Source organism: Bubalus bubalis, chromosome 3 (genome assembly GCF_019923935.1).
Source record: "Bubalus bubalis isolate 160015118507 breed Murrah chromosome 3, NDDB_SH_1, whole genome shotgun sequence".
Taxonomy (NCBI): domain Eukaryota; kingdom Metazoa; phylum Chordata; class Mammalia; order Artiodactyla; family Bovidae; genus Bubalus; species Bubalus bubalis.
Window position 1 is genome coordinate 37,136,650 of NC_059159.1, and position 24,080 is coordinate 37,160,729.

The 24,080-nt window shown below is 46.1% G+C and overlaps 1 long non-coding RNA gene across 1 annotated transcript; it reads right to left on the reverse strand.

The window, feature by feature from the left end:
* Nucleotides 1–4,602: 4,602 nt before the first annotated feature.
* Nucleotides 4,603–7,316, reverse strand: LOC123332664. The gene is made up of 3 exons (XR_006549606.2): nucleotides 7,190–7,316; nucleotides 6,148–6,317; nucleotides 4,603–5,326 (listed from the first exon to the last, which is right to left on the reverse strand). It is a non-coding gene; the product is annotated as an uncharacterized LOC123332664 (long non-coding RNA).
* Nucleotides 7,317–24,080: the final 16,764 nt, after the last annotated feature.

Genomic DNA, 24,080 nt, shown 5'->3' on the forward strand with positions numbered 1-24,080 from the left:
TGGGGCTGAGAAGGCGCTTCTGTTCAGAACCTGTGCAGGTCAAGCAGGTGAGTACTTACAGAGAACAGGTGAGAGGGCTGAGCTGGGAAAGGAGTATTTGCAAACCTGGGGCAGTGGAGGTTACTCCATAGTGGGGGCTGAGGGCAGCCAATCCCAGATCTGGGCTGGGCCGCTAAGAGTGGGGTGAGGCTGAGTGGAAGCTGGGGCAGGGCTGTCAGAAGGCAGATGAGGGGAGGGCCGCTGATTTTGCCTCGGTTGGTTGAGAAAGACATTTCTCCCCCTAGAGGGAATTACTCCCCTACCATCCACTCCCTGAAAACTTTTAATGGCAGCATAACTTCCAGAAAGTTACACAAAATTAGTGTAGAGCTCCATGGAATGTACACAATGCCTGAGCTCGGGCTGCCATAACAAAGAACCACAGACTGGGCGATTTAAACAACAGACATTGATTTCTCTGTCTGGAGGCTGGAAATCTGAGCTCAGTGTGCTAGCCTGGCTGAATGCTGGTGATATCCTCTTCCTGGCTTGCAGATGGCCCCGCCTTCCCACTGCAGGTGTGTTTTTGGCTGTGCTGAGTATTGGTTGCGGTACATGGGCTCTTTGATCTTTGTTGCAGCATGCGGGATCTTTAGTTGCAGTACTCAAGCTCTTGGTTGTGGTATTTCTGTTGCTTCACCCACTCAGGCCGTGGACTTTATTATGGTAGCTGGAGCAAACTGATACAAATTGCATTCTTATGCTCAGTACTCACCTTATCTCACTTAATCCCCATACCAACCGTGTGCTGCTGCTGCTGCTAAGTCGCTTCAGTCCTGTCCGACTCTGTGCGACCCCATAAACGGCAGCCCACCAGGCTTCCCCGTCCCTGGGATTCTCCAGGCAAGAACACTGGAGTGGGTTGCCATTTCCTTCTCCAATGCATGAAAGTGAAAGTGAAGTGGCTCAGTCGTGTTTGACTCTAGCGACCCCATGGACTGCAGCCCACCAGGCTCCTCTGTCCATGGGACTTTCCAGGCAAAAGTACTCGAGTGGGGTGCCATTGCCAACCCTGTGGAGTAGGAGTAATTATGGCCTCCATGTCACAGACATGGGACTGGGGCTTGGAGGTTAATGACTTCTCCCAGGGGTTAACATAGGGGTGTGCCTGAACGTCTTTCCTTTTTCTGAAGATGTTCAGAGAGACAGGCTTTGCTGTTATACCCATCTTACAGATGGAGAGACTCAAGCTCAGAGACTTGCCCTAAGTTGCTTAACCAGCAAGTTGTAGGACCCAGGACTGAAGCAGGAGGCCTCTGGCTTAGGCGCTGTTGATTGCAATGCATCAGTCTGGATAGGCCAGGTTGAGCTGCAGTAATAACAACAAAACCCAGATCTTAGTGGCTTATGGCAACCAAAGTTCTCTTCTTGCTCATCCTGTATGTTCATTGTGGGTGCCTAGCCATGCTGCTTCTGCCCCTTCACCCTGAATCCAGGCTGACTGCAGCCCCTCTTTCCAACATTGCTGGAATCCTGTAGGGTCTCACATTGGCAATTAAATGCTCTAACTCCAAAGTGACAAGGACTTCCCTTGAGGCTCAGCTAGTAAAGAATCCGCCTGCAATGTGGGAGACCTGGGTTTGACCCCTGCGTTGGGAAGATCCCCTGGAGAAGGGAACGGCTACTCACTCCAGTATTCTGGCCTGGAGAATTCCATGAACTGTATAGTCCATGGGGTCTCAAAGAATTGGACACGACTGAGTGACTTTCACTTTCCAAAGTGACAGTCACTGTTTTACTCAGACTCATTGGCCAGAATTAGCCACGTAGCCCCAACCAAGCGCAAGGCCAGGGTGTTCATCCTACTCGAACCCAGAAGACAGAGAGGGAGACAAGATTACTGAACAGCACGGAAGGAATCAGTGAATGAATGCATACGATTTGAATCCCCATCTGAGTTTGGCAGGTGTTGATGGACCTGAGGGGGCTTCCCAGGGAGCTCAGTGGTAAAGAATCTGCCTGCAAAGCAGGAGACCTGAATTTGATCCCTGGGTCGGGAAGATCCTCTGGAGAAGGGAATGGCTACCTGCTCCAATATTCTTGCCTGGGAAATCCCATGGACAAAGGAGTCTAGTGAGCTACAGTCCATGGGGTTGCAAAGAGTTGGACACGGCTCAGCAATTAAATAGCAACAGCGGTAGATGGACCTGAGAAAGAATAGATATATACTTGAAACCAGTCAAGCACTGGGGCACTGGGGGCTCTTTGGGTCCTAAGAGTAGGTTTAAAAATTGTGAAAATGTACTGATGTTCTGTCCCTCTGCATCATTTACAGCCCCCCATGCCTGCATGTTCTTTGTTGCACCAAATCTCTTTGCCATTGACTGAGGGCAGTGGACCCATCCTACCCACACAGGCCCCATTCCAGGGGTGATTGATGACTGCTGGACACACACAGAACGGACACAGAAGGAAATTTCTGCTTCTTCCATGAACCTCCGGCAGCTGCGGAGACGGCAATTTTTCATGTGAGCGTTAGCTCGGAGTCTTTCTCAGGCTCCCAAGCATAACTAAGCCCAGACAGGCTCTGTGAGATGAAAAGTAAAGCGTTGTTTTTATGATGCCATGAAAATCCTTCTTTTTCCCCCTAAAAGAGAAACGTATTTATTTCTGTGTGTGTATAGGTTTGCAGTAAGTGTGGAAGGATTAAGCCTTTGAAACTGTCGATTTATATCCATGAGCAATGCGAAGTCTTTGTCTTGGGGAGGAGAGAGACTTCCAAATCGAGAAAGAAAAAATCAGGCCCCTTCACTCCTGTGCCTAGTGGCTCCTTCGTTAAAGGTTTGCTGAGTACCCACTGACCGGGGTCTGGTGTCAGGGGACCCAGCTTCAAGGCTGTGCTGGATTGCTTTTTAGCTGTTTGTGCCCTGGACTTAATGTCTCCGAGCCTATTTCCTTCCATATAAAGTGGGGTTTCACATGAGGGTATAAAGATGAAATGTATTCATTCATTCATTCAAGCCAATATTGAGTGACCACTATGGGCTAGTGCTGTTCTAACTGCTGAGGATTACTGCAGAGTGAAAGGAAAGGAAAGGACCCTTTGGGGGTGGGGGACACAGATTTAAGTGCTATGAAGGAAAATCCAGCAGAGTAGGGGGTAAAGCACGTCAGGGTGCAGTGGAGTGGGGTGTATTGGAGAGTCATGGAAGGCTTCTTGGAGGAGGTAACATTTGAGCAACAAGTGGGGGAATAGAAATGGGATACAGGGGAACTCATCATTGCAGACAATGTTTCTGTACCTGTACTAAGTGTCAGGCAGTGTTCTAAGGGCTTTACCTGGATTCTTCATTAATCCTCTCTGTGCCCTGAGAGATAAGCCTATCACTATTGTACCCTATTTACAGAAGGCAAAACTGAGGCACAGAGGTAAGTGATTTGCTTAGGTCCCAGGGTTTGAACCCAGAGATGTGGCTCCAGCAGCCGCCATCCTAATCACCACACCACACCTCAGCCAGGGAGCCAGGCTGGGATGAGCATTAATTTGGAACAAAGTACTTTGCAGATACAGAAGCAAATGTGAAAAGTCATTGCTAGTATTTTCTTCAGGATGTGAAGCGAAATCTCTCAGTCCTCCTGGAACCTGTGGCCTGCTGCCCACTTCTGCCAATTTCCTCAAGAACAAGGGGGCATCGGGGAGACCTATGGCCTCAACTCCCTACATGACTCTCATCAGGCTACAGGAAAACATAATGTGCTGAGGGGCAGGAAAAACTGAGGAACAAAAGGAACACCTGCATTTGCTCTTTGTAAAATATATCCACATGCTGAAAATATGGAAAATGGAGAAAAGAGGAAAAGTTATCCACGTAGTCACCATTTCAATACAAGCACTGTTAATATTTGGAATATTTCCTTTTATCCCTTTTCAAGAAGGTGAGTGTTCTAGTTGTATGCAGCAGAAAATAAAGAACTCAAACATCTTGGAATATGTAGATGATAATATAATGTTATCATGTAACAGGAAGATATATGATATTGCCCTATTATTTAACTTCTATATTCTTCAAAGTATCAGCTCTCCCAAACAATTCAGGGCAACATTTACAGCCCTGTGGCAGATCGCTAGAGACTGGGTTTCAGGTTGGTCGTTCACTCTGGGATTATCTGTCTGTCAGCCTGATGGCCACTTAACTATGCTGTCACCTGTTCCTACGGTCACCAAGCATTTTGATTGTATACCCCTCTTAGGAAAGAACATTTTAGCATCTACTTTCAATATAGGCCTATTTCTTTATAAGTTGTACTACTACCAGTCTGCAGATTAAATATTAGTGTGAATGTCACAGTTGATCTTTGAGGGGCACCAACCCTTCTCAAAGTCAAAAATTTGAGTATAACGTTATCATCAGCCCTCTACATCTACGGTTCTGCATTTTTGGCTCAATAGTACTTACTAATGAAAAACAAATCTAGATATAAGTGGACCCAGGCAGTTCAAACTCATGTTGTTCAAGGGTCAACTGTACTTGAACATTAGTATAATATTTTAACATAGTTTAATTTCTTATTTTTATATAAAAGTACAGATGTTCTAATATTGTCTTTCCACATTATTTCTTGGGTTGCTCACATCCCTTGATTTAATCCCCCTCTTCAAATCCAGAGAGTTTTGTAGACAGTCATGGGGTATCCTGTTGGAATGCGAAAAGATGCTATTATACTTAAGGCTAAAGCCTGAGCCCTGAGAACTCAGGGATTCTGTGTTGGGGCCAATTTTCTTCAAGTCTGAAATGACAAGGTGACCCCAGCTGACCAGCCAAATCCCAGTAGTAACTGGGATTTTGCTCCAACCTCCCCGGCCTGAGTCTTCTTTTCAAACATGATGGGGCCACAGACTACCATGTAGAGAGTAGTTGAGGGCTTTGCCATGCTGGCTGGGAGGGAGCCAGGGTTCCCCTTGCATGCCTAGCTCCCTAGGGTCCCCTCCATATGTGAGAATATTTGTAAAGTTCTTTACAGATGACAAAGCCCCTGTACAGCCATTATCTGATTCGATTATCACAACACTGACCCTTTTTGAGTGAGAACAAGAGTGGGAAAAGATGAGAGAGAGGAGAAAAATGTAGGAGTGAGTTAAGCTGAAATGCTGAGACTGGTTCTTCTTATTTTTATTTTATCTGTTTTTGTTTTTATTAAGAGCTTGGGTCTTTTGGACACAGATATCTCTGTGTCCAGCCAGCAGTCAGGTGGGAGAAGCAGGCCTCTTCAAGATCAGACTAGAGACAGCCATGGACTCAGTTTCCATCAGTGACAAGTGGCTCCAGGGAAGCTTGCTGTCCTGACCCTGAACAATGCAGAGGTGCATATCTGAGGTCTGGGTCTTGACCAAGAGTTGGGGGTGAGGGGCCTTGCCTGGCCTCAGCCAGTTTAGCTATGATTAGCTACAGCCGTGGGGAGCTGACCTTGCCTTCTTCTCAGAGGTTATCGAATAATCACTTTCTGAGGCAGGTGTTAATTTTATGCCCATTTTACAGATGAGAAAGCTGAGTCTCAGAGAAGTTCACACCTGTTCGTAAGCATCATAACCTGGTCTGCTCAACCTCAAAGTTTAACGCCTACACTTCATTCAGTGAAAAAGATTCTTAGAGAAGCACAGCTTACAGGAAAGGATTATGTAAAGTGACTCATTTGCCATCACTAAGACCAAAACATCAAGAGAAAGAAATACATTTAAAAGCTCTCCAAAATTTGTCATTTGCTTGGGTTTATCCTGATTTACACAGGAATTGAAACAAAGCTTGAAAGACTGTATCCCCCAAAGGGGAGACCATAGTTTGATTATCCAGGCATCCCCCAGAAGCCAAGGACTGTTGTTCCGGGGGAGAAATTTTCAGACTCTCAAATGTGTGTATGTGGGTGTCATAGCTGAGGAGGTGAAGGGGAGAGAGGGTGGCACCCCCACATGACTCTCCCTGAGGGGCCGACCCCAGACTATTCCCATCTGTCTCCTCCCAGGCTGCCTCGGGGCCCAGCTAAGTGTTTTAAGTGTCGGCTCTGAAAAAGGCCATTTCCCGCCAAGACTATAAAATGGAAAAATGGAGAGGCCATATGCACGGCAAAGAATCAAATGTGCAGAGCCTTCCACGGAATTTATAAATCAGTTACCAGGAACATTAAAACGCCTCTCGCCACACTTAATCTCCGGCTTCCTTTCTTCTCTTCTTCCAAATACCAAACACATCGTTCTTTTTTACTGGCTCTGGTGGACTCTTCAATGAAGTCTGTTCCTATTTCAGAATAAATATATGTGTATTCTCTTCTCTGACTCTGCTTGACTGCAAAACAAACAATGATGCATGCTCAGGCCGATTCCGCAGATGAATAGGAGAGCAGGCAGTTTTGCCTGTCTTGGTCTGGGCGCTTTCTGGGAGCAGGAAGCACGGCTGGGCTGAGTACAGTGCCGCCTGCAGCACCCACATAACTTAGGACACGTAGTCTGGATGGAGTCAAGGCTGGCCTAGTACAAGACAGGCGCACCGAATTGTACCCCAAGGTGTCCCTCAGACAGCTGTATTACTGCAGGGCACACAGAGGCCCTCCCTGGGCCAGGCACTATTCTAAGCCCATTACAGTTATTGACTCAGTTTAATCTTCACAATAACCCCAGTCCTGTTATGATTCCCATTTATGGAAAAAGAAATGGAGGCACAGAGAAACTAGTTTTCCCAATATTAAAAATTTTTTTTTGTTTATTTATGGTTAAGCTGGTTCTTTGTTGCTGCTCACAGGCTTTTTCCAGTGAGCAGGGACACGGCTCCAGTGAGGCTGGGACAAGCGAGGGCTACTCTCTGGTTGTGGTGTTCGGTCTTTTCATGGCAGTGGCGTCTCTGGTTGTGGAGAACGGGCTCTAGGGTACACGGGCTTCAGTAGTTGCAGCTCTCAGGCTCCAGAGCACAGGCTCAATAGTTGTGGTGCATGGGCCCAGCTATTCCATGGCAAGTGAATCCACCCGGACCAGGGATCGAAACTGAGCCTCCTGCATGGTCAGGTGGACTCTCCACCACTGAGCCACCAGGGAAGCCCCAGCTTTCCCAGTTTTCGGCAACCAGTAGTTGGTGGTGCTGGGATGTGAATCCAGGCAGCCTGATCCAGCAGCAGGGCTCATAAATGCCACCCACATTCTCTCCAGGAGAATTTCCCCACTTACCATAGTTCAGGGAAGCTTCTGGGATGCTGTTTGGAATGAGAGGACAGAGCTGTGCAAACTAGCAGTCTGCTTATTCCCAGGACATCTGTCTGCTGGGCTGGTGTGCTGTGGGCTGCCCCCATAACAGAGGAGTCTCCACCCTTTAAGACACCTTGATTAAGTCAATACTTTGAAGCTGCGATACTTTGGCCACCTGATGCAAAAACTGACTCATTGAAAAGCCCCCGATGCTGGGAAAGATTGAAGGCAGGAGGAGAAGAGGACGATAGAGGATGAGATGGCTGGATGGTATCACCAACTTGGTGGACATGAGTTTGAGCAAGCTCTGGGAGTTGGTGATGGACAGGGAAGCCTGGCATGCTGCAGTCCATGGGGTCACAAAGAGTCAGACACGATTGAGTGACTGAACTGAACTGATCAAGTCATAGGTGAGTCTTCTGCCAGGTGGAGGGCAGTTCAAGCACCATCAGCTAGAGCAGGCCCACCCCAAGCCCCATAGTCCCTGGAAGGCTGCCCTGGGGAGAAGCCTGGGTCTGGGGATCCAGAGGAGAGAGTCTTCCCCCTGAGGCTTTGGGAAAGCTTGGCTGGGTAAAGAGGAGGCGAGGTGGTCTGAACAAAGAGCCTGGGCTGAGGGTACATCTCTAAGATGCCTGTGACACATGTGGGGTGATGAAGAAGGGCTTCAGATCCTGGCTACCTGGCGATACCCCAGCTCATGAATGCTGCATCCCTTCCTGAATGTCAGGTTGTCTTCCTTGGAAGGTCCTCTGCAGCTTCTGGCGAACACCTGTGTGAGGTCCTTGCCAGACATCCAGACACTGCTGGACTTGGCCACTCACCTTACACACAAGGTCTCTCTCTCTCCTCTACCTTCCTGAAATTGGTCCAAGTGGGGCTCTTGATGGCTCCCTTATGGTCCACACCCATGCCCACACCCTCACCCACACACCCACCACAGTGTGTCCAGAGGATCACCCCATTGGGGTTGCCTGACTTCTCTGAGCTTGGTTTAAGTCGGTACCTGGGATCCCCTTAACTCCTAAAGGCAGGGCTGTGAGACCCAGGGTAGCTGTCACTAGGGGCTGGCAGGAATGATTCTGTGTAAGTGGTGCTTCTAGGGACCCATCAGGAGTCCCCACGGCCTCACCTGTAGGGCCTCTTCCTGCCCTGAAATCTCACAGTCCTAAGTGGGAATCTAAGGGGGATGTAGATTAAAGATGGCAGGTTATGGATGGCAGGAACTGGATGATGACCTGTAACTAAATAGCTGAATTATAAGGAAAAAAAGGAAAAGAGTCAAGCCTGGAAGCTAGGGTGGTTTCATGGGAAAGAAATCACACTGAAGAATTTCCCTGGGAGAATCAGTAGCCCATTCTAGTATGAAAATATGGAAAATGATCTCACAGTTGGACAACACTTCCCAGTTGGGTGGCCCCTCCCTGTACTTTGATTTCTCCCCTGCCCCTCTCATAAGAGTCCTGGGAAGTAAGTCTGGGAGTCTAACACCTTTAATTTATAGATGAGGACACTAAGAGAGGAGATGGGATCGGCCCAGGCTTGCACAGCCCAGGGACAAGGTGTAGACTGCAACTTGGTGTTTCCATCTCTGCTTCAGGGCCCTTTCCGTGGTGTGCATCAGTGTCTCTTGATTTTAGCAAGATACGCAACAATTTGCACAATCTCCTGGAGGGCCAATTAGAGAAATGTCACCAGGGTGATGGGAAGCATGGTGACTTGAACATCAAGGCCCTTAGCTCTTTAACAGCGGAATGTGGGATTCTCTGGAGCACCCCAACACAGCGGTCCTTCCATGGCAAGTGTACTAGAACCCCAGTTGGCTCTGTTGCCCAGCTCCTGCCCCCAGGTGGAGTTCCGAGTCTTGGATCTCACTTCTCAGCCCGGGGCCTGGAGCTGCATTCCAGATTAGAACAATTTTCTTTCTCACCAACACACAAATCCCTCATCGGGGTGCCCAGTTATTTTTGAGTCCTCTGCGCGCAATCTTATCCCTCATTTCCAGGAACTGCATTGGCACCCGAGGCTCTTGCAAGTAGCAATTTACTAGAACAAAACCAAATCCCTAGTCAGATTCAAAAAGCAATGAAATAAATAGAATTGCATTTTTCATTCGCTGTCAGGCCAGTAGAGACACACCCAGGTAGGGGCTCAAAAGTACCTTGTTTGCTGTCCTTTTAAAGAGACACTGCTGATCAATCAATCAGCCGCTTTCATTTAAACCTGGGAGCACAGAGGGAAACAGGGAACAAAAGCCGCTTTTCTCCTTTCAGGAGTCTTTGAGACCAGCTGTTTCTATTTCTTAAATCTGCAGACCCCCCACTCTCATCCTCTGAACCTTTCTCCTACTTCTTTTCCTCAGGAAATTTTCAGCAGGAAAGGAGCATCTGGAAACACAGGTTTCCATGGAAAAGACGGCAGGCTGGGCTTTGTTCTCATCTCCAGCTGATGGAGACAAGCCTTTGTGAAGGCGGCAGGGAACCCTGTCGGGGTTACCAAGTGGTGGAAGCCTTCTCTGCCCTCCAGCACATTCTCTTTTTGTTGCACTGTTCCACACGCCGACTTCTCCCAGAGCTGGCTTGATTTTAGCAGGACACAGAGAGCTTGTCCTGGAGCTTCTCTGATTGTTCCCTGTGTCTCCAGCCTCTGCGCCATCCTACGCTGCACTGCCTGACCATGCTTCTACCTGATCAGGAATGAGATTCAGCTCTGTTCATTTACAGCACAGTGGTGGCCAGTCAGCAGGACCGAGCTGGCCATTTCCTTATTTGGGACCTAGAGAAGGGGGAGTGCTGGATGTTGTAGATGGTAGGGTCCAACTCCCTCCTTTAGAGATGAAGACCCACAGGCCCAGAGAGACCCAGAACTGGCTCAGGCGCACACAGTGAGTGAGACACTGGGTCCCCTGGCTCCAAGCTTGGTGGTCTGTTCATTGATACATGGAGCCCAAGATCTGAGTCGGCCCTCCCGAGCCATGTCCTTGGTAGGGGAAGTGGAATGAGATATCTGGCAGGGCTAATCTCTGTGGCAGAATGATAAATGGCCCCCTTGCATTGCTAGGAAGTGGGTTCTGGGAACAAGGGCAGCCAACAGAGCCATTTATCCACCTCCCAGTCAGCCATGGGCCAGCACTGTGGGGAGTAAAGAGAGAGGGGAGGCTACGGGCACTCCAATTCATTACTGGCAGAGACTGCCATCGGGGGTGGACCAGAGCCTCAGATGTGAGGTCTGTCTGTCCTAGCGGTCAGGGCTAGGCCAAGAACATCCTTTTAATTTCAACTGCATTTAAAATCAGAGCTTTAAAATTTATGTTAATTGCAACTCTGAGCCTTGAAAGTTCGCGTGTGCGTATATAAGATACATATAATTTTTTTTAATGGTATAGGATATATATAGGCTGTGGTGAGACAAGAGTTCTCAAACATAGGTGATGAAAGAATAATTTTTTAGAGGCCATTTGGCAAGTGTCTGTGAAAGCCTTAAAATATTTATACTCTTTGTCTTAGGAATTCCATTTCTGGAAATACATCCTAAGAAAATGATTATAGATGGAGAGGAAGATGTTTATAGCAGCACTAAATTAGTTTCAATCTTAATACTTGGCTATTAAAATACAATGGTAAACTATGGTATATCCATTTGGAAAATTATTACAAATCATTTAAAAATGAGGTAAAGAATTCTAATGATATAAGAAATGCTTATGATACAGTGTCTAATGAAGAAAGTAGAGCATTGTAGTCTAAGCCCTGACTGATCTGACTGATTTTTTTTTTCTGTTTTGTAATACAAGTGTCTGACTTAAGCTTTGATTTCGAAGGCATCTATGTAAAGAGATATCTACTTCAAAGCTTCCCAGGTGGCACGAGTGGTAAAGAACCTGTCAATGCAGGAGACATAAGAGATGTGGGTTTTATCCCTGGGTTGAGAAGATTCCCTGGAGGAGGGCATGGAAACCCACTCCCAGTATTCTTGCCTGGAGAATCCCATGGACAGAGGAGCCTGGCAGGTTGCAGTTCATAGGGTCGCAAAGAGTCAGAAGAGATTTGGCATGTATGGCACTACTTCAAAGCTGGCTATGGAGACTAAACACCTTGCCAGCCACAGCAGGCCACCTTCCCTCATGGAAGTGCCTCTGTTTTAGAGGTTGTGGTTGATTTCAATAACTGACCCTTTGGGACACTCCCTATTTTTCTCTTCTCACTTCAAATTCCCATTCTTCTGTTTTAAATTCACCAATAAAGACTGAGCTGTAGAAACCCTAGGCCCCCACCTAGACCCCAATAAAGGCAGAACCCCAGACTCGTGACATGTGCCCCCTCTCTCTCCCGCTGCAATCTTGTTCTGTGGCCCCTGGCAGGCTGTGTGATTTCCAGGTCTTACAAGTAATAAACCTTTATGTTTTTTCAAAGCTTCCTGATGGTTATTGCTGAGGAGCATCTTGCAATCACAATAAGAGCCACAAGGGCCTGTCCAGCTGCAGCATTGCTTATTGATAGGATAAGACCACACAACACACAAAATATACTCATTTTTAAAAAATTTTACTTATTTATTTTTGGCTGCACTGGCTCTTTATTGCTGCGCATAGTAGTAGTGAAAGTTGCTCAGTCGTGTTCGATTCTTTGCGACCCCATGGACTATACAGTCCATGGAATTCTCCAGGCCAGAATACTGGAGTGGGTAGCCTTTCCCTTCTCCAGGGGATGTTCCCAACCCAGGGATAGAACCCAGGCCTTCCACATTGCAGGCGGATTCTTCACCAGTTGAGCCACCAGGGAAGCCAAAAAATACTGGAGTGGGTGGACTATCACTTCTCCAGCAGATTTTCCCGACCCAGGAATTGAACTGGAGTCTCCTGAATTGCAGGTGGATTCTTTACCAACTGAGCTATCAGGGAAGCCCATTGCTGTGCATGGGCTTTCTCTAGTTGTGGCGAGCGGGGATGACTCTTCACTGTGGTGCGCAGGCTTCTCACAGTGGCTTCTCTTGTTGTGAGGCATAGGCTCTAGGGTGCGTGGGCTTCAGTAGATGTAGTGTACAAGCTTAGTTGCCCCTAGGCATGTGGCATCTTTCCGAATTAGGGATCAAACTTGTGTTCTCTGCTTTAGAAGGAGGATTCTTAACCACTGGACCACCAGGGAAGTTCAATATATGTATATTTATCTATCATCTATCTTTTCAGTCTTTTTTTTTTTTTTGGTCATGCAGTGTGGCTTGCAGGATCTTAGTTGCCTAACCAGGAATGAAATCCATGTCCACTGCAGTGGAAGCACGGAGTCTCACCCACTGGACTGCCAGGGAATCCCCTCTTTCAGTCTCTTTTTAAAATTTCTACATAATCTTAGAAAGATGGGCAAGAAGGAGGCAGGTCCAGTGTCTGTAGCAGCTTTTCTCTGGAAGGGGGGGATTTGGGATGATTTTAAACACTTTCCTTAATTTTTTTTATGCTGGTCTTGTTAGCATTGCCAAGTTTATACACACAGTGAGGCCAAACAAACTGGAACTTGAGAGTCTGGAGCAGAGATAGGTTTATTGCAGGGCCATGCAGGGAGAGGGGCATGCCTGCCCCTACCCCAAAGTCCCTGAAGAATTTCAGCAAAGCATTTTTAAAATTAGTTTTTATTAGAGGATAGTTGCTTTATAATGTTGTGTTAGTTTCTGCTATACAGCACGGTGAATCAGCTGTATGGATATGGATGTATCCATATGTAACAGATAAGGATATCTGTGTGCACCTGCAGCGTGCTAAGTCGCTTCAGTCATGTCCGACTCTACGAGACCCTGTGGACTGTAGTCCACCAGGCTTCTCTGTCAGTGGAATTCTCTAGGCAAGAACACTGGAGTGGGTTGCCATGCCACATATATCCCCTCTTTTTTTGGATTTCCTTCTCATTTATCCCCCCATTTTTTTGGATTTCCTTCTCATTTAGGCCTCTGGGTCAGGCCCTGTCTTCTGGGAGCACTCGGGAGTGGATCAGGCCAGGGAATTCAAAGTCAGTTTATACTTCAGGGCACTAAACGCAGTGCCGGCCAGGCGTGGGGGATGGGGGTGGTGGGTATGTGATCCCAGCTCAGGGATGGTGCTGGCACCAGATTCTGCAGGTCCTTAGGAGAGGACCTGCATTCTAGCAATGGAACTGTGAGGAGTAAGCTGGAAACATTCAACTGTCCTTGGGCTGATGTAAAGCATCCTGACCACCATCTCCCAGGCTGGGAGGATGGCTCCTGGGGAGGGAGCTAACGCAGCAATGGGGTGAGGAGGTGGGAAGCTGAGCCCATGCTTCTCTGGTTTCAAGCCTTTTCCAGCTTGTCTTGGAAAAGCAAATGCATGACTGTTGGCATCCCCTTCCAGTGGGTGGGCATAGAAGAAGCATTAAGCATCTTATTCTCAAAGCCCTGGAATGTCAATGATAGAGGTCCTTGCAGGGCTGCTGGGGTTTGCCTCCTCCATTCCAGCCACCTAGACTTGGTGTTGCCCGAAGGAGCCTCTAAAAGCCAGGCTTTATTCGGCTTTATTCAGCTGCAAAGTCAGTGGGAGCCTGGGAGGCCGGCTGGGCACGTGCAGAGATCTGTCTTTGCAGATCTTGGGCCTGTGAACCGCCTGGCTCTGAGCTGAGCAAGGGGGGCCAGGCCCTGCCTTTCTAAGCCTTCAGATTTCCTACCATCTGCTTAGTCGGACCGCCTGTTTAAATTCTCCACTTGTCTCGCCTTCCACAAAATAATTAGCATCCATTTGTTCCTAGAGCTCGCGTGGTGGCATTAGTCATTGTAGGAGCTTTCAGCGCAGCTCACAGAAATTTCCATTTGATGTAAAGTTGAAAATGGCTTTCGTGGGACTCTGCAGGGCCCCCCTCACTTCTGCTCTCTCACCAGCATCTGGCGCCTGCGCTGGTTCCCTCCCACCCGTTTCTTTGTTGCAGTCTGAGTGATGATAAGGGGGAGTGGAGGGTGATGGGGTGAGAGGGGACGCTGTCCTCTGGGGACACCGTGGGGAAGGAGACTCACTTGGGGAGAACCCATCAGGGTGGGAGGGGGCCTGGGCTTTGGTAAGGGAGCGATTTTTGTGCTGGGCTGTGAAGGAGTTCTGTCCAGCTCAGACACACAATTTGCTGCGGAAATGCTCTCGGATGTAATATCTGCTGCACAAAACTAAGCGGAGCAACGTGCTTCCCGCCTGAGTGGCTCAAGGTCCTTTGGCTTTGCTTGAAAGCAGTCACTTTCCCTTTTTGAGAACTCATCTATTCTAGCGTGGGTTAATTGCACACTTCTGGGCCGGTGTCCTGGCTCTCCTACAAGTAATGAATGCTGGGCATGTAATTCCCTGAAATCATGCCTCGCCCTCTCTAGGCTGCAAAACCGCTCATTGACATAGTTTTCTTTGATTCCTCCAATGACTTGCTAGGTGGGCGTTAAGATCCCATCTGAGACACAGGGAAGTGGAGGGACCTGCTTTGTGATTCTGAGCCTCTCTTTGCCCATCTGTAAAATGGCTAGGTTGAGCAAGTTTCTCTCCAAGGGGCTGTGCATATTCAGCCTCTCCCATGTGGTGTGCATTGGGACTGAGGGGTTTCGTCCTGTGCAGGTCCGTAAGGTGGACACTTCACTGGATGTCACTGGTGGGCCCTGGACCATGGCAAGCTGCAAGGTATTGTAGGATGCCTTGGTCTGAGATGTAAGACAGATCTGGCTTCAATTTCAGGCTCAGCTCTTTTTTAGCTGTCTGGCCCTGGGTAAGTGGCATCTCTTAGCTGGCTCTCAGCTTCCTTCTCATGCACAGTGGGTTTGGGTGGGGGAGCTAGCATCATGATCCCCTTTTTGTCTGCCTCACTCTAGTGTGAGCTTCAAATTGATGTGAGAATGCCATGTGGACCAGACAGATGTAAAGGTATGTTTGATTCTTTTGTGGAAACAATACATACAAATTGTACAAAATTTAAACACTGTGAAAGGACGATGAAAAATAACCTTCACCCTCATCCTGATTCTTAGTTTTGTACTTCTGCTCCCTAGAAACAACTCAGTCTTAATTTCTTGAGTGCTCTTTCTTAGAGATTCTCTACATGTCCAGTCTATAAACATGTATCTCATGAATAGAGGATGTTTAGGATTTTAAGGAATATTTGTTCCTAAATAGTCCCTCTCCTCCCTCTCCCATGAGCATACATCCTTGCTCTATTGATGTTGGACTTGGCCATGACTTGCTCAGGCTAGTGGGATATTAGTAGGTGTAACATGAGTAAAGATTCGAAATATGGTTACTTGCTGGAGCTCTCCTTGTGCTCTACTCTGACCATGAGAGAAACATGCCCCAAGTAGATGGCTGGATGGTCCTGGAAGAAGGAGAAACATGTGGATCACAGCTGTTCCAGGCTTTCTGTAGTCCCCCAGTCTGATGAAGTGCAACTGACTACACATCTTTGAGCCTGATAATGAATGCTTATTGTTATATGTCAATGATTTGAGGGGTTGTTTGTTATGTTGCAATAGCTGATTGATACAATGTCTGTTATTGTTCCGTTGCTAAGTCATGTCTGATTCTTTGGGACCCCATAGACTGCAGCATGCCAGACTTCCCTGTCCTTCACTATCTCCCAGAGTTTGCTCAAATTCATGTCCATTGAATCATGTCCATCTCATCCTCTGCCACCCTCTTTTCCTTTTGTCTTCAATCTTTCCCAGCAGCAGGGTCTTTTCCAATGAGTCGTCTCTTCCCATCAGGTGGCCAGAATATTGGAGCTTCAGCTTTAGCATCAATCTTTCTAATGCATATTCAGGGTTGATTTCCTTTAGGATTGACTGGTTTGATCTCCTTGCAGTCCAAGGGACTCTTAAGCATCTTCTCCAGTGTTTATGTACACTTGAAAAAAAAAACAAACAAATGGAAGCAATGTTTATATATTCACATGTTATTAAGGACCTTGCTTTCTTCAAATAATAAATGTTGGAAGAAATGTGTCTTAGAAATTGTCTATATTGAGACATGTTCATGTGTTCCATTCTTTGCAATGGCTATATAATATTCCATTGTCCATGGTGGAGCATGTTACTTACTGATGGACATTTCGGTTGTTTCTGGCTTTTCCTTATACAAATACTGTAATGACTCACAATTATTTGTAGGGCAAATACCTAGAAGGAGACAATTACTAGATCAAAGGGTATGTTCAAAGAAGTTGAATCAATTTCTGCTCCCACAGCCAGTATATGACAGCTGCTGTTTCCCCATGCCAGGGATAATATTGGGATGATTTATTGGGATGATACCCCAGCAATAAGCCTTCTGACTTTCCATCTACAGCCCATGGTCTTCAAGGCTCACCACAAGGTTTCTAAAAAGCAGTGTTTTCCCAAAGTGGTATATGATTTCAGGCGGCACCAGGGAATGATTTTTAAAAGGTGCACAGACCAGACACTCACTAACACTGAATCACGTGGAAAGAAAATTATTCCCTTTTCAAGTCTCTTTCACTCCTCTGATTACATGAAGGAGAAAGTCCCACTTGGATGCTGATGTATTTTAATACTAGCCAGTAGTTGCTAATTTCCCTTTTATCAAAAGAAGGAAGAGGTCTTGAGCTCCAAGCTTTCAATGGCAGTCATACCTGGCTTTCACTGTATTCATTTTTACCACTTACTTAAAAAAAAGGTCTATTTATTTAATTGGGCTGGACTGGGTCTTTGTTGCTGTGCAAGGGCCTTTTCTAGGTGCGGTAAGTTGGGGCCAGTCTCTAGTTGCTGTGTGCAGTCTTCTCGTTATATCGGCTTATCTTGTTGTGGAACACAGGCTCTAGGGTGTGCAGGCTCCAGGACTTGTGGCACGTGGGCTCAGTAGCTGCGGCTCCTGGGCTCTAGAGCACAGGCTCAGTAGTTGGGCACACGGGCTTAGTTGCTCCATGGCATGTGGGATCCTCCTGGATCAGGGATCAAACCTGTGTCTCCTGTTTTGACAAGTGGGTTCTTTACCACTGAGCCATCAGGGAAGCCCTACCGGTTACTTTTATTGGGACAAATGACTGTCTTTTTTTTTTTTTTTTTCTCACTTGGGGTGATGATGGCATGTTTCCCTTGAAAAGAAAAATTTGATTCATTAGCAAAAAAGCTATTTTGATGTTATAAAATATATCATATATACAAGTTTATGTACTTACACAGTTTAAGAACAGTAAAACAAAGTCCGTGTTTCTAAAACAGTATCTTGAAGCTACCTGGGACACAGGAACTTTTCCATGAGAAGGATGGCCACCGTTCCCCCTCCTCCCCCAGCCTCCGACACAGGAGCCACCCAGGAGCCACTGATGCTTGTGCGCGGCAGCCCTGGCTCCTTTGTCAATTGCAGCAGCTTCTAATTTTAAAAAATGACCAAAGCAAACATTACTGATCACTCTTTTTTTTTTTTGTACCAAGCCCTATACTGAGCACTTTACAAAGAGTGCCTCACTTAAGTCTCCCAGCAACCATGAGATGGTAGTAACAAGAGAAAAAAATTCAGTAAAAAATGACAGTTTGTGGTCAGATTCTTTCTCTTTCTGTGAAAATGATTTTAGACTTACAGAAGAGTGGTAGGGATAGTGTGGAGCCTTCATGTATACATTTCTCCCAACTACATTTACTGCTAACAGCTCACACAACCGTAGTACAATGATTGAAAACCAGGAAGTTAACGTTGATTGGATGCTATTGACTAATCTTATTCAGATGTTTCCAGTCTTCCCACTAAGATCCTTTTTCTGGGTCCAGGATCTAATTCAGGATCCTATATCACTTTTTTTTGTAGTCCTATCTATCTAATTTTATTCAATCTGGGATAGTTCCTCAGGCTTTCTGTACCTTTTGTAATCTTAATGCTTTTGCAAGAACTGGCCAGTTATTTTGTTGACTCTCAGTCTGGGTTCATCTAATGTTTTCTCATGAACACCATGGAAGTGATATATTCTACTGCTCATTGCATTATACCAGGAGTTATCTGTTTGTTTTTGATAGTGTTTTATCTTTCAAAAATATTAAGTAGAAATATTCGTATGTCTACAGAGTTTGTGAAGTTTTGCTTTTAATTGAAGTGTAGTTGACTTATGGGCTTCCTTGGTGGCTCAGTGGTCAAGAATCTGCCTGCCAATGCAAGAGGCCTGGTTTCAATCCCTGGGTTGGGAAAATCCCCTGGAGAAGGAAATAGCAACCCACTCTAATATTCTTGCCTGGAGAATCCCATGGACAGAAGAGCCTGGTCTGTGCATTGGACACAACTTAGTGACTAAACAACAACAACATATTTGATTTACAATGTTGTATCAGTCTCTGCTGTACAGCAGAGTGACTCAGTTTTACCCATGTATACTTTTAAAAATATTCTTTTCCATTATGGTTTATCCCAGGAGATTGGACATAGTTCCCTTTGCTATACAATAGGACCTTGTTGCTTATCCATTCTAAATGTAATAGTTTGTGTCTATTAATATTAATACCAACCTCAAATTGCATTACACCAGAAGGGGTGTGTGTGTGTGTCAGTTGCTCAGTCATGTCCGACTCTTTGTGACCCCATGGGCTGTAGCCTGTCAGGCTCTTCAGTCCATGGGATTCTTCAGGCAAGAATACTGGAGTGGGTTCTCATTCCCTTCTCCAGGGGATCTTCCCAACACAGGGAAGTGAGCCTGGATCTCCTGCATTGCAGGCAGATTCTCTACTGTCTGAGCTATGAGGAAAGCCCAGGAGGTAGCTGATGTCAATATGTCTTGGGGAGATATGTGTGACTAAGGTTTGGGAAATCCTTCTGTAGGCAGAGTGGCTGTACCCTGGTGGCATTTGTGATGTGGATTCGTGTCTCCTCAACAGTTTCCCCCATCCTGGCCTCCTGTGGAAAGCTGACCATCTTTGGCCCATGTCTAACTCACGGCCCAGCTTTGTAGTGGTCCCTATAGAGACCAGCATCTGCACCCCATCCCCCCTCCCCATTCCCCTGCTTCCCCCATTCGGTCTTGAATGGTGACTGGTCTGAGACTCCACTTAGCTTTGATGCCCGTGCTTTCTGAGAAACGCTCCCCCTGGCTCAGATGCACAGCAAAAGACAGCTCTTTGGATCTGATGTTCTCTTGGATGCAGCTTTTTAGGTTAGAAAATAAAGACGTCCCAGGCAGGTGGGAACCCTGACACCCTCAACAGAAGGATCTCTGCAGTTTTTCCTTTCAGCCCCCAAAGAGATTTTCCCAACTGATCTTGTTCACCATCTGTTGCCAAATGGTTTGCTTTGTTTGACTTTCCCTTTGTGCTCGGGAAAATGGACTGTGAAATCACAACCTCTCTTCCCTCTGTGATCTGAAGAAACTCTCTTTTGGCTTCTTTCCCACTTGGATTCTCCCTGGGGTTTGGGCCCGGGTGGGTACTTCTGGGGTCTTGGATCTGCTGTCAGTTCCTGGGCAGCCTGCGTTGGTTCAGGTCTTGGATAATATTGTCCTGAGGAGAAAAGCCAATTACCCAAAACTACGACTAATTAACTACCACAGAGGGCTGAATCTCAGAAGAAAATACCTGACTCTCCCCAGGGCCTGTTTAATGAGATGACAGGTCCACAGGGTTGCCTTGGACAATTTCAAGGCCTGAAACGGATGCTACTACTCAACTCACACTGAATCTGGCCCCCAACATCAACATCACCTCTGCTTAATTTCTGACTCGTACACTGCCTGGTTTCATATGCTGTCAAAGCCATCCAATGAAGATGAGAAATAAGTTAGTCATGATTTTTTTTTTTGTCAATATGAGTCCTTTCTTCATTTCTCTCTCTCTTTTACATGTGAAGTCCTGGTTTAGGCACCAGAAAATGCACAGGAGACTTTGAGGAGTCTCTATCAAGGAGAGGAAGTCAGGGAGGTAAAGTGGGCACAGTAGAATATCACTGCTCTAGTAGAGTCATGGATTAACTCAACAATTATGTACTGAGTACTTACTTATGTGCAAAGTGGGGCTTCCCTGGTGGCTCAGATAGTAAAGAATCTGCCTGCAATGCAGGAGACCTGGGTTCAACCCTTGGGTTGGAAAGAGTCCTTGGGTTGGGAAGATCCCCTGGAGAAGCAAATTGTTACCCACTCCGGTATTCTTGCCCAGAGAATTCCATGGACAGAGGAGCCTGACCTGCTACAGTCCATGGGGTTGCAAAGAGTCAGAAACACCTGAGTGACTAACACACATTAACCATGTCCGGGGCACTGTGGTTGCTGCTGTGGAAACAGCAGTGAGTGGGCCATAAGTATGATCCCTGCCCGCTTAGAGCCTGGAGTTTGGTTGGGAATTCCAGATAACATTAAGTAAGAATGATGAGGTTGAAGGTAGATGCTTTGGGAGTGAGGTGGAAGAGTCTTAACCCAGTGTGGGGGTGAAGAGTACATTTTCAGGAGGGACTTGGATAGTAGGTATAAATTATGCAGCTTGAAGAGCCAGAGGTGGACGCGTTGGTGTATTTTGGGCAGAGGCAATGGGCCATGATGCTCAGAGATAAGAAAGTGTGGTGCATTTGGGAAGCTGTTGGAAAGTCAAATTGGAACCCGGAATTCAAGGAGGAGAGTGGAGAGAGGTGAGGCTGGGGAGAGAGGCAAGGAGGGCCTTGTGTGTTCAGGATTGGGACTCTAAGAGCAATGGAGATCTATTTCAGAGTCCTATATGAGAGTGATGTGTTCCGATATTCATCTTAGAACAGTCAAGGTGGCTGCATTGTACGGGCTGGAAAAGAGAAGCAGGAACAATAGGGCAGATACTGCAGACCTGGGAAGAGATGGTGGTGACCTGGACTTGAGTGGGACGGAGAGAAGGGAATGGCTGGAGAAGAGGTCTTCAGCACCCCTCCAAACGCAGGAATAGCAGCATGGGAAATACACTGAGTCTGAGTCCTGACTGGCTCTATACTTTTTTTAACAGTCACATATCTCTGTGAAATCAGAATTTACTCTTCGTGGCAAAACCACCGTTATTGTTTATCACACAATGAGTTATAGCCAACGGAATGTGAGTAGAACTGATGTAAGCTATTTCCAGGCCTGGTTTAAATGTATCCCACATAACCCTACAGTGTATACCCAAAGGGGTGATTTTGTAAGATGGGAAGAGCCTGGATCCCTGAGTCCCCACTAGGAGGAGAGCCCCAAGGGCAACTTCCTAGCTTGCTTTGGCAGTGACACGAACAAGAAACCAAGCTGCATTTTGTTAAGTCACTGAGATTTTTAAAAAATTTTATTCAAGTATAGTTTTACAGTGTTGTGTTAGTTTCTGGTGTACAGAGAAGTGATTCAGATATATATATATATACAAGCATTCTTATGTGGATATATATAATGCATAATATATATATATATATATATATATTCTTTTTCAGATTCTTTTCCGTGAAGGTTATTATAAGATATTGTATATAGTTCCCTGTGCTATACAGTAGGACTTTGTTGTTTATTTATTTTATATATAATACTGTGTATCTGCTAGTCCCCAACTCCTGATTTCTCTCTCCCCACCTCTTCCCCTCTGGTAACCATGAGTTTGTTTTCTATGTCTGTGAGTCTGTTTCTATTTCATAAATAAGTTCATTTGTATCATTTTTTAGATTCCTCATATAAGTGATACGGTATATTTCTCTTTTTCTGTTTGACTTATTTCACTTAGTATGATTATTTCCAGGTCCATTCATATTATTGCAAAGGGCATTATTTCATTCTTTTTTATGACTACTATTTCATTATATATACATACATATACATACATATATATGTGCCGTGTCTTCTTTATGTGTTCATCTGTCAGACATTTGGGTTGTTTCCAGATCTTGGCTATTGTAAACAGTGTTGCTATGAACACTGGGGTGCATGTATGTTTCTGGATTACAGATTTCTGTGGATACGTGCTGAGGAATGGGTTTATGTATCAGATGGTAGCTCTGTGTTTAGTGTTTTATGGAACCTCCATATTGTTCTCCATTGTGGCTTCACCAATTTACATTCCCATCAACACTGTAGGAGGCTTCCCTTTTCTCCACACCCTCTCCTGCATTTGCTGTTTGTAGACTTTTTGATGATGTCCGTTCTGACTGGTGTGAGGTGATACTTCGTTGTAGTTTTGATTTGCATTTCTCTAATAATTAGTGATATTGAGCATCTTTTCATGAAGCCATCCAGATTTTGAAGTTGTTAATTACAGAAGCTGAAGTTAATCACCGGACCATAAACCAGCTGGTTCATAGTTTTCCTATCCCTTCTATGACACTTCAGTAGTTCCCAACTCTCTTCATCCGGGAAAGAGGGAAGGGTCACATTTCAGACACAGATGGAACAGGAAGTGTTGGGTGTCAGTGAGGTGCGGAAAGAAGTAAAAGCAGTCAGACAGATACAGCAATGTGAGGCCCTAACAACCAAGCATCCTACAGACCTGGAAAATCATGCAGTAATAGTGATAAAGATAATAAACTGAAATAAATACCTTGGTGTCAAGGACTGTGCTAATGTTTCTTTTAAAGAATTATTTATTTATTTATTAAATTTTTTTTTTTTTTAAGGCTGTAATGGGTCTTCGGGAGGAGCTACCCCACGCCCCCACGCCCGAGGCCAGGGGTGGTGGATGGGAGGAGCAACCCACGCCCGAGGCCAGGAGCCTCAACGAGAGGAGTTACCTGGAGCCGTGGCTGCATGGGCGCAGGAGGGCCTAGAGGAGCTATCCCACATTGAAGGTCAGGAAGGGCGGCGGTGAGGAGATACCCCTTGTCCAAGGTAAGGAGCAATGGCTGTGCTTTGCTGGAGCAGCCGTGAAGAGATACCCCACGCCCAAGGTAAGAGAAACCCAAATAAGACGGTAGGTGTTGTAAGAGGGCATCAGAGGGCAAACACACTGAAACCATACTCACAGAAAACTAGTCAATCTACTCACACTAGGACCACAGCCTTGTCTAACTCAATGAAACTAAGCCGTGCCCGTGGGGCAACCCAAGACGGGCGGGTCATGGTGGAGAGATTTGACGGAGTGTGGTCCACTGGAGAAGGGAAGGGCAAACCACTTCAGTATTCTTGCCTTCAGAACCCCATGAACAGTATGAAAAGGCAAAATGATAGGATACTGAAAGAGAAACTCCCCAGGTCAGTAGGTGCCCAATATGCTACTGGAGATCAGTGGAGAAATAACTCCAGAAAGAATGAAGGGATGGAGCCAAAGCAAAAACAATACCCAGCTGTGGATGTGACTGGTGATAGAAGCAAGGTCCGATGCTGTAAAGAGCAATATTGCATAGGAACCTGGAATGTCAGGTCCATGAATCAAGGCAAATTGGAAGTGGTCAAACAAGAGATGGCAAGAGTGAATGTCGACATTCTAGGAATCAGCGAACTGAAATGGACTGGAATGGGTGAATTTAACTCAGATGACTATTATATCTACTACTGCGGGCAGGAATCCCTCAGAAGAAATGGAGTGGCCATCATGGTCAACAAAAGAGTCCGAAATGCAGTACTTGGATGCAATCTCAAAAATGATAGAATGATCTCTGTTCGTTTCTAAGGCAAACCATTCAATATCACAGTAATCCAAGTCTATGCCCCAACCAGTAATGCTGAAGAAGCTGAAGTTGAACGGTTCTATGAAGACCTACAAGACCTTTTAGAACTAACACCCCAAAAAGATGTCCTTTTCATTATAGGGGACTGGAATGCAAAAGTAGGAAGTCAAGAAACACCTGGAGTAACAGGCAAATTTGGCCTTGGAATACGGAATGAAGCAGGGCAGAGACTAATAGAGTTTTGCCAAGAAAATGCACTGGTCATAACAAACACCCTCTTCCAACAACACAAGAGAAGACTCTATACATGGACATCACCAGATGGTCCACACCGAAAATCAGATTGATTATATT